Genomic DNA, 12,284 nt, shown 5'->3' with positions numbered 1-12,284 from the left:
ACATTCTGAAGCCCCATTTGTGAGGCTTATTTATCAGATGTTGTTTGAAATTATGATTGCCTAATAAAAAATATATTTTGGTATTAGATAGAGATCTATTGCATATACATGAATTTACATACAAACCTTTTTTGTCAGCCTACATTACCTTTCCTGTCAGCCAAAAGTGGATAAGACACAAGTGAAACTCTAGGTTTTCAAATCTTCAAAACTGGTGAACCTGCCATAAGCGGCGTAACAATCCTTACCACTTTTTTCTTATACGTACCTATACGTGTGATCATGCATCTCACACTCATTCACCAGTCATACAAAAACATATAGCTGAATTGCACTAAATTCCCTAATTGTCAGGGTTCCATTTTAGAATTCCTAATTTGAAATGTTTTGAAAAATGTAAGCAAAAAACGTCCCGATAAAACAGGGTTTTCTAATACGAGTGATATGAATTTTTTCTTCAAAAAAAAAACATCATTCAAATGGTCTCCATGACTTTTTTTGCAGGAACGAATTCGATGAACCCAATTTTCAAGCACTTTTTCCACTAAATCAAGACGTGTGTCATGAATAACACGTTCAATATTGAGTTCTAAAGCTTGAAGAGAGGTTTATTGCTAAAGATCAATGACTTGTAGACCAGTAGTCTAATGGTGTTATATCACAACTTCTTGGAGGCCATTCAATGTAAACATTTCTTGAAATTATAGAATCTCTAAACTTTTCTTGCTATAATTCCGTTTTTTGCACGAGCTGTGTGGCACGTAGCCCCGTCTTGTTGCAACCAAATGTTGTCAAGATCAACTTTTTCGAATTGCGGCGATAAAAGTTGGTTATTATCTATCTATACCGCTCTTCATTGGAAATAACGCTGTCACCAGCTTCATTTCGAAAGAAGTACGGACCGATGATTCCACCAGACCAAAAACACCACCACACTCTCAATTTAGAATGTGAGAACGACTATTTTGATATAAAATTCTTCCATATATCTTTCTATGATGAAATTGTAAACATTACTGAATATAATAAAAAAAAATTGCAAAATCATGACATATTAAAAATCAATAAATGGTCGAATCGACACTTAGAAATCATATAATCCCTATTGGAGAACCCGATACATTAGTTTATCGGTTTATAAAAAGTAAGAAACTACCAAATGCTCATTTTAAACAAGTACTTTTCGATGGTGTGCGCTCAAACGGCCATCATTTTTTTTCTTGACACTTTGAATCGCTCTCATGACTAAACTCAAAAATCGAAAACGTAGTACCTCGGAGTTTTTAGTATTCTTCTATTTGTATTGTATGTGCTCAGCGACAGACTGGTGCTCAAAAATTTCGATAAGCTGCATTAAGAAAAAATTATATTTTTATTGCTAATTATCTATGGTACTTCAAGCTTACGTGCTAAGCCACAAGTCACAATCAATTTCGGTTAGCGGTTTTGAAAGTATCGGCGTAGGAATGGCTCGAAGACTAAAGTTCTTCCCAGTAAATCTTCAATATAGCGTAAAATTGTTGAACCTTTAACGTATTGCACTAGAGAGGCCATGTCTGACCCCCAACGCAAATGACTTGCATTTGTCCTACGAATTTTTATTTTCTTTTTGAGATTTTTCTATTAACAAATATGTCTTCTCTTTCGCACTCATTCCATAAGATCAAGAAATTAGAAGGCAAGTTCTATTCGTTTGGGAAATTCGAAATTGGGTAAAAAGAAATGTCCCATAAGTGTGTTTGTAAATGTATAACTGTGTTGAAATTTCTGGGGAAAGTGGTTAGCCGTGGCTGGAAGGGTTTATATGCAATCAGTTGCTTATCGACGTTTTGGAATTCTTCTTGGGGAATTTCATTAAATTTCGTTTTGATAAAGTCTATCAACGGGCGAACTTTATATAATTTATCATATCTAGGTTGCCCTTTCGAAACTTAACATCATTATTGTTTAGATGAAATTTTTCTTTTTTTCAAATCGTTTTCCTAGCAAAGCATTTGCAAAAGCGACCAGTTTGCTGCCATGTCATTCTAAATTTGAGAATATTTACTACAGCACATTTTTACCCCGTTCCATTAGTTTGTGCCGCATGAAAGATGGTTTCGGCACAAATTTTCTGCTCTAAAAAAAGGTTGAAATAAGGGATTAGTTCTTTCACCTCATTGCTGCGCACTTCGCTTTTCCAACTTGTATAACATTCGCAATTTTCTCCATCACCTACAATACATATTTTCATTTTCAATTATTTCTCCGTCATTTTCTCCTTTTCTTTTTTAATTTCGACATTTTTCAATGTTTCTTTATGTTTTAAAAGTTGGCAGTTCTGTCCTACTGTTATTTCTCATTTTGCTCATTCCAGTCCAACAAAGCACTTTAAAAAACCTTTTTTTTTTTAGAAAGTGTTTTAGAATTTCCATTGTTGGGAACACACAGTTGACCAATGTTGCCTATAGGCAGCAGTAGCTTTATGAAATTTTTATTAGAAAACTATTCACTTTTGTCATTATTATAATTTTTTAATTAATGCTCTTACTTTTATTTATTTTAACTGTTCATTTAGTTTTACAATGAAACATTTGCTTTAATGTTTTTAAAGACAGAATGAACATCTGCACAGCTTACAATAGAAAAAATAGAAATAAGCTTACACAACAAATTGACAAGACTTGTTATGAATAAGTATTTCACTATAACTAAGAACGGAAAGATATTTTGGCCAGATTAGAGATAGATGGCTCAGGTATTTATGCTATGGTACACTTTATTGGGCGATTGTAAGTCAAGCACCAATACAGATATTGGCATAGTGCCCTCAAGGTGTGCTATTTCGTTCCAATATATTACCGAAATTAAACCATAAAGTTTCAGTTCTCTATATAACGATTTTGTCGACCTCAGTGCCTATGCGTAACTTTTTACCGAAAATATCGGTAAATATGTCAGATATATCATAAACTTCAGATGAAATCAATTGATACAAGGTCTGGTAAAAATAAATCCAATATTTTTCCAATAGCTGGACTTTCCCAGAACAGCCATCGGAAGTGCTTCGCAAGAAATTCTGCGAGCTTATTTGCGAAGTTCTTAAACATCCACCTTAGACTGGACCTAGAACCAAGTGATTACCACCTGTTTCTATCTATCGCGATTGATTTTGCTGGTGGAGAATTCGCCTCTAAAGAAGCTTGTGAAAATTTACTGTTAGACATTATATTAATGTGCCCTATGTGTCAAAAATGGTTAAAGGCAATATATCCCTAGCCTCCATGCACTTAATTTAAACAATTTCATCGATTAACTTTATACCATATATAATATTAAATTAATTAAAAAATTTATACATATTAATGAAATCCAAAGAGAATAACTTGCTGCCCAAAATGATTGAAGCCGAATCAACACTTTTCCTAGCTATGTATATATTAATTTTAATATAGCACCTGACCTGAAAGTATTAAATCGACCTTATTCCTTGCGTATTGGCGAGAATATAAAATGTTCAGTAGCACCCGAATTTGGCCCAACCTTAATTGTTAAATATAAAATTTTCAATCTTCAACACCTGAAGGTATTACGCTTCTCTTCCTCTTACTTCTTAAAATTGAAAATTCGATATGTATAATTTCGTTTATCGTCTTTGACGTGTGTATCTTATTTAATTTGCTGCCATATTTGACAGTTGTATTATCATGAAATGTTATATACCACATGTATACTTATATATTAAATGCAATGTTTTCTTTTGAGTTCATAAAAAGCTTGCGATCATTAGGTAACAAATTTCTGATGATTTGAAGAAACAAATAAGTTTATTGTTTAATTTTTAACGCATTAATAATTTAGAAGACAGGCTAAAGTAGTGCAGTGCACTATGCAATAGCTGTGGAAATAAAGATCATACGCATTAGATAATATGCTGTGGCTCATGGCTTTCAAAATATAATCACAGTAACTTATAATCTATGGCGCATAGCTTTAAAACTTGGCGTTTAGTAGGACTTCTCAGAGAAATAATTACACAAATTAATTTTTATTTTATGTTGCCACAGACATATAATAGTTTTGTTCATACCTAAAACTGTTTGTAACGTCTAAAACGTATCGATCATCACAGGATGACGAGATGAGTTGAATTCCGGATGTCTCTCTATTCGAACTTCATTTTCTTGGGGTGGTATAATTTACATATTCCACAAACTTAACGCTTGAAGCGATGTTCTCTGCTTTCACATCTATTCAACATATGGTTCAGCTGTCGTTTAACAGACTTAATGCGAGTACCGATTACAAAGCAGTCAAAATCGGGTCAATACTTCCCTTTGCCCCCATATACCTCATATAAAAATTTCGAACTTGACATTATAGTATCATATACCGGCCAATGTGGGAGTTATTTTAATGAAATTGATATGCATATTGGAAAGTGAAAGAATATGATGGAATTAAAAATGGTGTTATATGGAAAATAGGCGTGGCTGTAGTCCGATTTCGGCCATTTTCGCACTATAACATAGAAATATAAAAAGAACGTTATGCACCGAATTTGGTTGGAATCGGTTAAGCAAATCCCAAGATATGGGTTTTCACCTAAAAGTGGGCTGTGCCACGCCTACTGTCTAATTTTGATCGCGGTTCCTGTAAAATCATCTCATACCATCCCAGAGATAAAATTTAATGTCTCTGGCGTATTTCGTGCTTGATTTATCGCGCTTTTAGTAGTTTTTAACAGTACCGTTATATGGGGAGTGGGTGGAGTTGCCACCAGATTTCAACTATTTTCACACTGTAGGTAGAGGTTCTAAAAAAATTTGCTTCCAGTGAATTTTGTTATTATACGATTAGCGGTTTAGGAGATATGCACATTAAACCTATTAGGGGCGGGACCACGCCTTTAACTGCAGATGCCCCTCCCTAATGTGATCCTTTGTACCAAATAACAGTCTTGTATCTTATTGCGGAGCTTAGTTATGGCAATTTATTTGTTTTTGATTAATGGCGTTTTGTGGGCGTGGCAGTGGTCCGATCACGCCCATCTGCAATACCAACCGTCTCACGGTACCAAGAAACATCTCTACCAAGTTTCATAAAGATATCTCATTTTTTACTCAAGTTACAGCTTGCACGGATGGACAGACAGACAGTCACCCGGATTTCAACTCGTCTCTTCATCCTGATCATTTATATATATATAACACTATATCTAACTCAATTAGTTTTAGGGGATACAAACAACCGTTAAGTGAACAAAACTATTATACTCTGTAGCAACTGGTTGCGAGAGTATAAAAATGTAAATCAGAATCGACGATTACCTGATAGAACCAACTAAAAGGCGAAATTCGTAGTTGCCAGAATGTTATAATAGGTTTAGTTAACAATCTACTATATAAGGGCTGCCGGATGGTGCAGCAAGAACAGTTCTAATTAGAGTGTTGTCGTGTAAAGAGCAATTAAGCTATAAGCAATAAGTTGTAAAATCGAATAGCGAGCAATAAGTGATAAGTTGTTGAAATTAGAAATAAATATAAGTGTATAGCATTAAATTGGGACTTTAACTTAACAATCCAGTGATCGAACTCAAGAGCGAGTTACAAGGCAGACAATTTATCGAGATATCCGTTACGATTGGTGTCAGAAGTGGGATTGTCAAATGAATTCTTAAATAAAAAATTCTTTTAAATTGCTATTTAATGATTCCACAACTGAAAAAGGAATAAGAAAAACGTGGTTTAGCAACAAATGGAATAAAGTCCGAATTACAATCACGGTTGCGAGAGGCCATGAAAGCAGAAAACTTGAATGTTGACGAATATGTGTTTCAATTAAAGTTAGAAAGAGAAACTACAAAGATAGAAGAAAAGGAAGAAGCTTAATACTCGTCAATGATTGTGGACATGATTTTTGCTGCAATATCGCAGAGGCAAAGAGCAGGATACATTTATGACCCAACAAATAGCAGAGGTTTCATCACAAATGTTGGGACAACAATCCCAATTGTCCACAACAATCCCACAATTGTCCTCGTTAGAAGAGCAGTTCGCAGCGCAAAATGCACGTACATCAGCACAGGTGTTCTTATAGTTGGAAAAGCAGTTCACAGCGCAAGATACACGTATATCAGGTCAGAGGAAGAGCGGGCTAAAATAAAACTGAAGTGGATGAATTGAAAGATCGTCTCCCCGATCTACAATTATTGTTAAAATTGGAGGTAAAACCTCCATCCTTTGATGGCACTGTTCCGTTCTACGTTTTTAAGCTTCAATTCAAAAAGACGACATTTTCAAATAATTGGAACGCTGAAGATGAAGTAGCTGTATTGTTTGTTGAATTAAAAGGATTTACAACGGAGATATTACAGACCATTCCAAATTGCGAGGCGAGTAGTTATGAAACCTTGATGGATGCATTAGAAAGACGGTATGGTAATGAACACAGAAAGCAGATATTCCAAATCGAGCTGTGAAATCGGCGCCAGAAAGCCAATGAGTCTCTGTAGGAGTTTTCTCTAGAGATTGAGAGGTTAGCTCACTCAGCATATGCTCATAAATCCGTGAAATACATTGAGGACACGAAAATTCAGACCTTCGTCAATGGAATACGAGATAATACTACACGCTTCGCTGCGTTAGCATGTCCAAAATTGACGTTTGCAGTAACCGTTTCGTATGCTCTGACACAGGAAACTGCATCTCTGCTTTGCAATCAAACATTTAAAGCTCACAAAGTAGAAATAGAGGAACACACTTGGGTGAACCAATTACTTAAAAAAATTGACAACATGCAGAAAGCACTGGAAAAATCTACGGAAGCGCATAAGAAAAATGATGGTGTGCTTAAATGCTTCAACTGCGGAAAAAGTGGCCATATTGCACGCAACTGTAACAAGCCCAATAATCCAGTTGGACGTAAACGAAAAGCTGAGGAAGATTAAGCAAATGTCAAATTCAATCAATCGTTAAACTAAAGCGAGCAAGCCGAAAAGGCCATGGGCTGGCTCCCGCAACCAAATGCCCTGTAATCTCCATTTCATAAGAAGGAATACTAGTAACGTAACCGTTAGTGGATATGTAGACGGCAAAAAGCGCATACTGACTGTGGATACGGGCGCATCGTATTCCATAATTCGATCTGATCTGGTTATAAAGAAGTGAGAAGTAGAGAGTGCAAGTTACCAATCAAACTCTCGAAAGGAGGTTTATTAGGGCAGTAACAAGAGATTGCGGCCGTGATAAATTGCGTAATAGGTTTTGAGGAAGATTCCATGGACCAAGGAACTAAAGGCAAACCATCAAAACAATGTCACTTCTTCTCGTATACTCATTGTACTTGTATAAACTCAATGAAGAATGTTTAGAATTATACCGCTGATGAGTAAAAATAAAGATCTTAGTTGAGCTGAAAATATATTCATTCTGGTTTTTATTTAATATTTGAAGCATTTATATACAATTTTTAAAACTATCTTAACCTACTAAATATATGTGTATGTGAATATGTATATTAATCATTGCATGCGTAGCATGTGTATTGCATATGCATTGCATGTGTATTGCATGTTAATGCATTTTATGTGATTTTTTTATGTATATATGTCTTTTACATCCTTGGCAATGTCGATGCTAAAAAATAGGCACGTTCAAAGATATTTGATCCATATTTGATAAAGACGATGCCAAACCAGGAAGAACAAAATTTGTGAAACATTTTATTAACACAGGTGATGCAAGACCAACCTGCCAGGCTCCTCGAAGCGTTCCTTTAGCAAAACGTAAAGTTGTAAGCCAGAGGGCATTTGCACAGCTAATGAAGAGATTGCGGAGTTTCCTCAGACTGTGTACTTATTATAGACGGTTCATTCCAAATTTTGCCAGCGTAGCTAGTAGCCTCCATGAACTCACGAAAAAAAACAGAGTTTTTGAATCGAATAAAGAACAGGAAGTGGCTTTCCAAACCACCAATGTTAGCATGCCCATTCCCAGGATCAGCATTTATTTTGGATACGGATGCTAGTGGGTTTGCAGAAGGCGGCGTTCTATCACAAGTCATTGATGTAAATGAGAAAGTGGTTGTATCGTACAGCCAGAAAATAAGCAAGCAAGAGAGAAATTATTGTGTTACTCGGAAGGAATTACTGGCGTTGGTGAAGTGCATCAAACATTTTTATAAGTACCTTTATGGCCAGCGATTTCGGTTGAGGACAGATCATGCAGCATTAAAATGGCTTCTACAGTTCCGGAACTGACTGTTGGCATGGAAATGCTGATGCCATGTCCCGCCGTCCCGTAATTTGGAATGCAGATATTGCTCGGAAGCTGAGGCCAAAGAAGACATTATAGATGTCCGATTATTGACTATTCCATCAGACTGGGATACGGAGGAGCTACGGAAATGTCAGCAAGAAGATCCAGATTTGAAAAGTCCAATGCATGGATTGGGATAAATAAACGTCCAAAAAGAGAAGAAATAGCTGCAGAAGGCCCAGTCGCAAAGGCTTATTGGTAACAAGGGAAAAGTTTAAAGTTAGTGTCTGGCTGCTTGAATCGCGTATGGGAATATGAAGATGGGTAAAGTTCCCAAACTCTGAGGATTGTTCCAAAAGTAAGAATTCCCGAAGTTCTTAACGAGCTGCTCAACGGTCCAAGTGAAAGACACATGGATATCACTAAAACCTTGGAGAAATTAAAACAAAGATTTTATTGGGTTGGTTGTTGTCAATCAGTTACCGAATGGATCGCCAATTGTGTCGAGTGCATTACTGCTAAGCTATGGTCTATTTCCTATTAGTAAATTAGGAAACAAATATGTTTTAGTAGTCATGGACTTTTTCAGCAAATTGCCAGACCAGACACAATTGGATATCGAGATATGGTGTTCAAATAGAATTACATTCAGACCAAGGGAGAAATTTTGAATCAGCTCTAATTCAGCAGATATGCCAGAAACTGGGTATCCGGAAAACGCGTACAAGTGTACCACATCCGCAGTCCGATGGCATGGTAAAACAATTTAATCGAACTTTGGAAGAATATATGAGAAGAGTTGTGGACAAATATCAAAAATATTGGGATACCCAATCATCCTTGTTCATGATGGCTTATCGGTCAGCTGTATATGAAACAACGGGACAGACTCCAGCACGGATAATTTTTGGTAATAATCTTCGACTACCGATTGATTTGAAATTTAGAATTAACGCCAACGGAGGAAGGAATGCTAAAGAATTTAACAGCATCCTAGAAGACGAGATGAGGGATATACATGCTATGGTGAGACAGTGCACCAAAATTATGAGCGATAAAATGAAAGCAAAATACGACAAGGCAATGAACTCTGAGGATTTTATTGAAGAATAACCCACAACGAAAGAAAGGGTTGTCTCCTAAACTACAGTGTACTTGGGAAGGATCATACCAGGTTATTAAACGACTCAACAATGTAGTGTATCGCATACAGACCATTGGAAGAACAAGAAAAAAAATGAAGGTATTTCATCTGGAACGGCTAGCAGCGTTGGGTACCGCTAATATGCTAATCGGGACGATCAGACTTAGGTGGAGAGCAGTGTGGCGAACACACACGAATGCCAGAACAAATCAAAATCGACGTTAACCTGCTAGAACCAACTAGATAGTGAAATTCGTAGTTGCCAGAATGTTCGAGTAGCGAAGTTTAGTTAACAATCTACTATACTTGTATAAGGGCTGCCGGATGGTGCAGCAAGAACAGTTCTAATTAGAGTGTTGTCGTGTAAAGAGCAATTAAGCTATAAGCAATAAGTTGTAAAATCGAATAGCGAGCAATAAGTGATAAGTTGTTGGAATTAGAAATAAAGATAAGTGTATAGCATCAAATTGGGACTTTAATTTAGCAACCAGTGATCGAACTCAAGAGTGAGTTACAAGGTAGATGATTTATCGAGAAATCCGTTACAATATGTACATTAGAGCGGCATAGTTTTCAGAAGGTTGAAATGTAGTGCCGGAAAAATATACTAAAACTTTATTCTAAATATTAGTTCTAATTTTTTTTTATGGGAATCTATAGAAAATTTACTATAAAATACTATTATACAATTTATTATTAGCTTCATCGTACGTTTGTATGTATGTATGTATGTTTGTATATGGTACATGTATATTTCTATGTATGTTTGTAACTGTTATTTTTTAGTAGCACTGAAACTGAATGGCACCGGGACAAAATAACTAGCATTTTAAAAGGCACCGCAAAGAAACAAAATGCCCCTAAAACTATGCAGCTAAAAAGCATATTTAAAGTCAGAACACCACGTATGACTAAATAATAAATATAGTTTTAAAAAATTTTAAAAAAATGCTGCCTTTATAAACTAACAGAAATTTTGACCGGAAAAGACATGTATTATTGTAAGAAAACCGTGGGAAGTTTTGCGCCATACTTTGCGTATATCGATCGTATTTCTATAGAGTTTTGTGGCATTAAAAGAAAAAGTAATTTTTTATTTTGAATCAGGCATTTTTTTTTTAATTTGTTGAGGCAACGAATATATTTTTTTCTAAACTGTGAATTACTATCGAAAAAAAACTTACTTACTTTTAAAAACCGAAGATTCTTCAAAAAAAAAAGAAATTCGACTGAAACAAATCCTACAAATACCTAATTGTATGACAAAATCAACAAAATTTATTAGTAATGAAAAGTTGTGAGTCAGGTTCATCTGCCGAAAGTATTTTGATGCAACTGTTAATAATTTTTTATTTGAACATGCTGTTTAAAATTGAATTAAGTATAAACTGTTTAAAGTTGTTAAAAGAATTTTTTCATACCCGGAATTAGACAATTCTTCAACACAAGATATCGAAGAAGTACAATCAACTCATTTGTTATAGCAAGATACAGATTTGAACAAAAGACCGTCAGCTTTTCCTCCATCAGAAGATGCCAGAGAAATATAGTCAAGAACTGATATTTCACATTAAGTAGTGATCGCTTTCGCTGGAATTTACACGACGAAACGGGATTTTATAACTATGAACAGTGTACCACAGAATGAAGTTACGGATTTAAAAAATTCCAGAAATGTTAATAAAGGTGGAACGAGGTTTTGTTCTAAAAGTTAATCGAACGTACTTTGAAGAACTGAGAATTATTATTTTGTATTTTGTAAAACTAAATTTTTTTTTACAATTTATCTGAGATAGGTACGAATCAATAAAATGATCTTACAAATAAATGAGACGGAAAGTATCCTGATGATTTAGAAGAGACATTAGGGAATGAATGTATTCATTTACAATGCCAACTCAAAGATTCCCTGGAAAAGAGGGAACAAGTACGTTCCGCATTAGACATAGGCAAAGATTGCATTCTTAAAATCTTCGAGTTGTTTGTCAGAATGCAGTTTTTGAGTATTCCCGCTACGATTTTTTCAGGAAAAAGATTTTTTTCCACATTAAAACAGGCTTAAAAAAGTATACGCGCAAGTTGCAAGTGCTTTGGCATTACTGTCTATTGAAGCTCAACTAGTTCAAGAAAAGGATTACGATGACATAGTTGATATTTCTGCACGAACAAGAAAAATGCTTATTATTTTTTTGTAAGAGTTTAATAAAAATGTCTTTGTAATCTTATTAAACAATAATTATAATAATTATTTTATTTCAAAAAAAGAATAACTATATTTTAAATGAAAATGTACACACTTTTGTTAATCAAAAAGGGTGACGTATCGAACCTGGTCTAGGGCGGCAGTGAGCCTAAGTCCAATGCTGGTTGCATGTAGTCTGGAGATTTTTTATTTCTTAGGGAGTTTTGTACAACCGAAATAAATTCAATCGAAGCAGATTTCATCTTATCTGTCATACAATCAGTAAAATGTTGGTCATTTATTAATTCATTCATTCATTTAAGGATCGTCAAAAATGCAGGCTTTCATTTTTTCTGTGCTCAATTTCGGACATATTTTACTAATACAATATATTTAAAGCTTTCCCCATCTCTGAGTAGTAGAATAATGCGATCTCTGGCTACTAGAGTCTCATCACATTCATAAACCCAAATTTTTTTAGTCCAGTGTTCTGTATTGGCTCGGCTATCCCATAAGCACATGGAACAGGAGTATTCGGTATATCTCCCTTGTTGACCCAAAAGAAAATCTACCATTTTAAAATCGACGCATATCAGTCAGTTATGTTTTATGTATTTTAATTCCAAAGTAGTCCAAATAGGCCTTATTTATAGAACCAGACGCATTTAAACGGCATTTTCTAAACATAAGTCACGACAAATAGCAAAAACCTTTCGGACAA

General features: G+C 35.1%; 1 protein-coding gene and 1 long non-coding RNA gene across 31 annotated transcripts in view; both read left to right on the top strand.

Annotated features, from left to right (window-relative positions):
* 5PtaseI (inositol polyphosphate-5-phosphatase A) overlaps positions 1-12,284 on the top strand; it is a 600,945-nt gene that overhangs the window by 116,579 nt on the left and 472,082 nt on the right. The gene's annotated exons all lie outside the window — the stretch shown is intronic.
* On the top strand, positions 10,518-11,243 carry LOC118679902 (uncharacterized). Its single transcript, XR_004975453.2, has 2 exons — positions 10,518-10,678; positions 10,813-11,243. It is a non-coding gene; the product is annotated as an uncharacterized lncRNA (long non-coding RNA).

The sequence above is a fragment of the Bactrocera oleae genome, chromosome 2 (genome assembly GCF_042242935.1).
Source record: "Bactrocera oleae isolate idBacOlea1 chromosome 2, idBacOlea1, whole genome shotgun sequence".
In the NCBI taxonomy this organism is placed as follows: domain Eukaryota; kingdom Metazoa; phylum Arthropoda; class Insecta; order Diptera; family Tephritidae; genus Bactrocera; species Bactrocera oleae.
The sequence above is the reverse complement of the archived record's forward strand: the minus strand, read 5'-3'. Positions and strand labels throughout refer to the sequence as shown.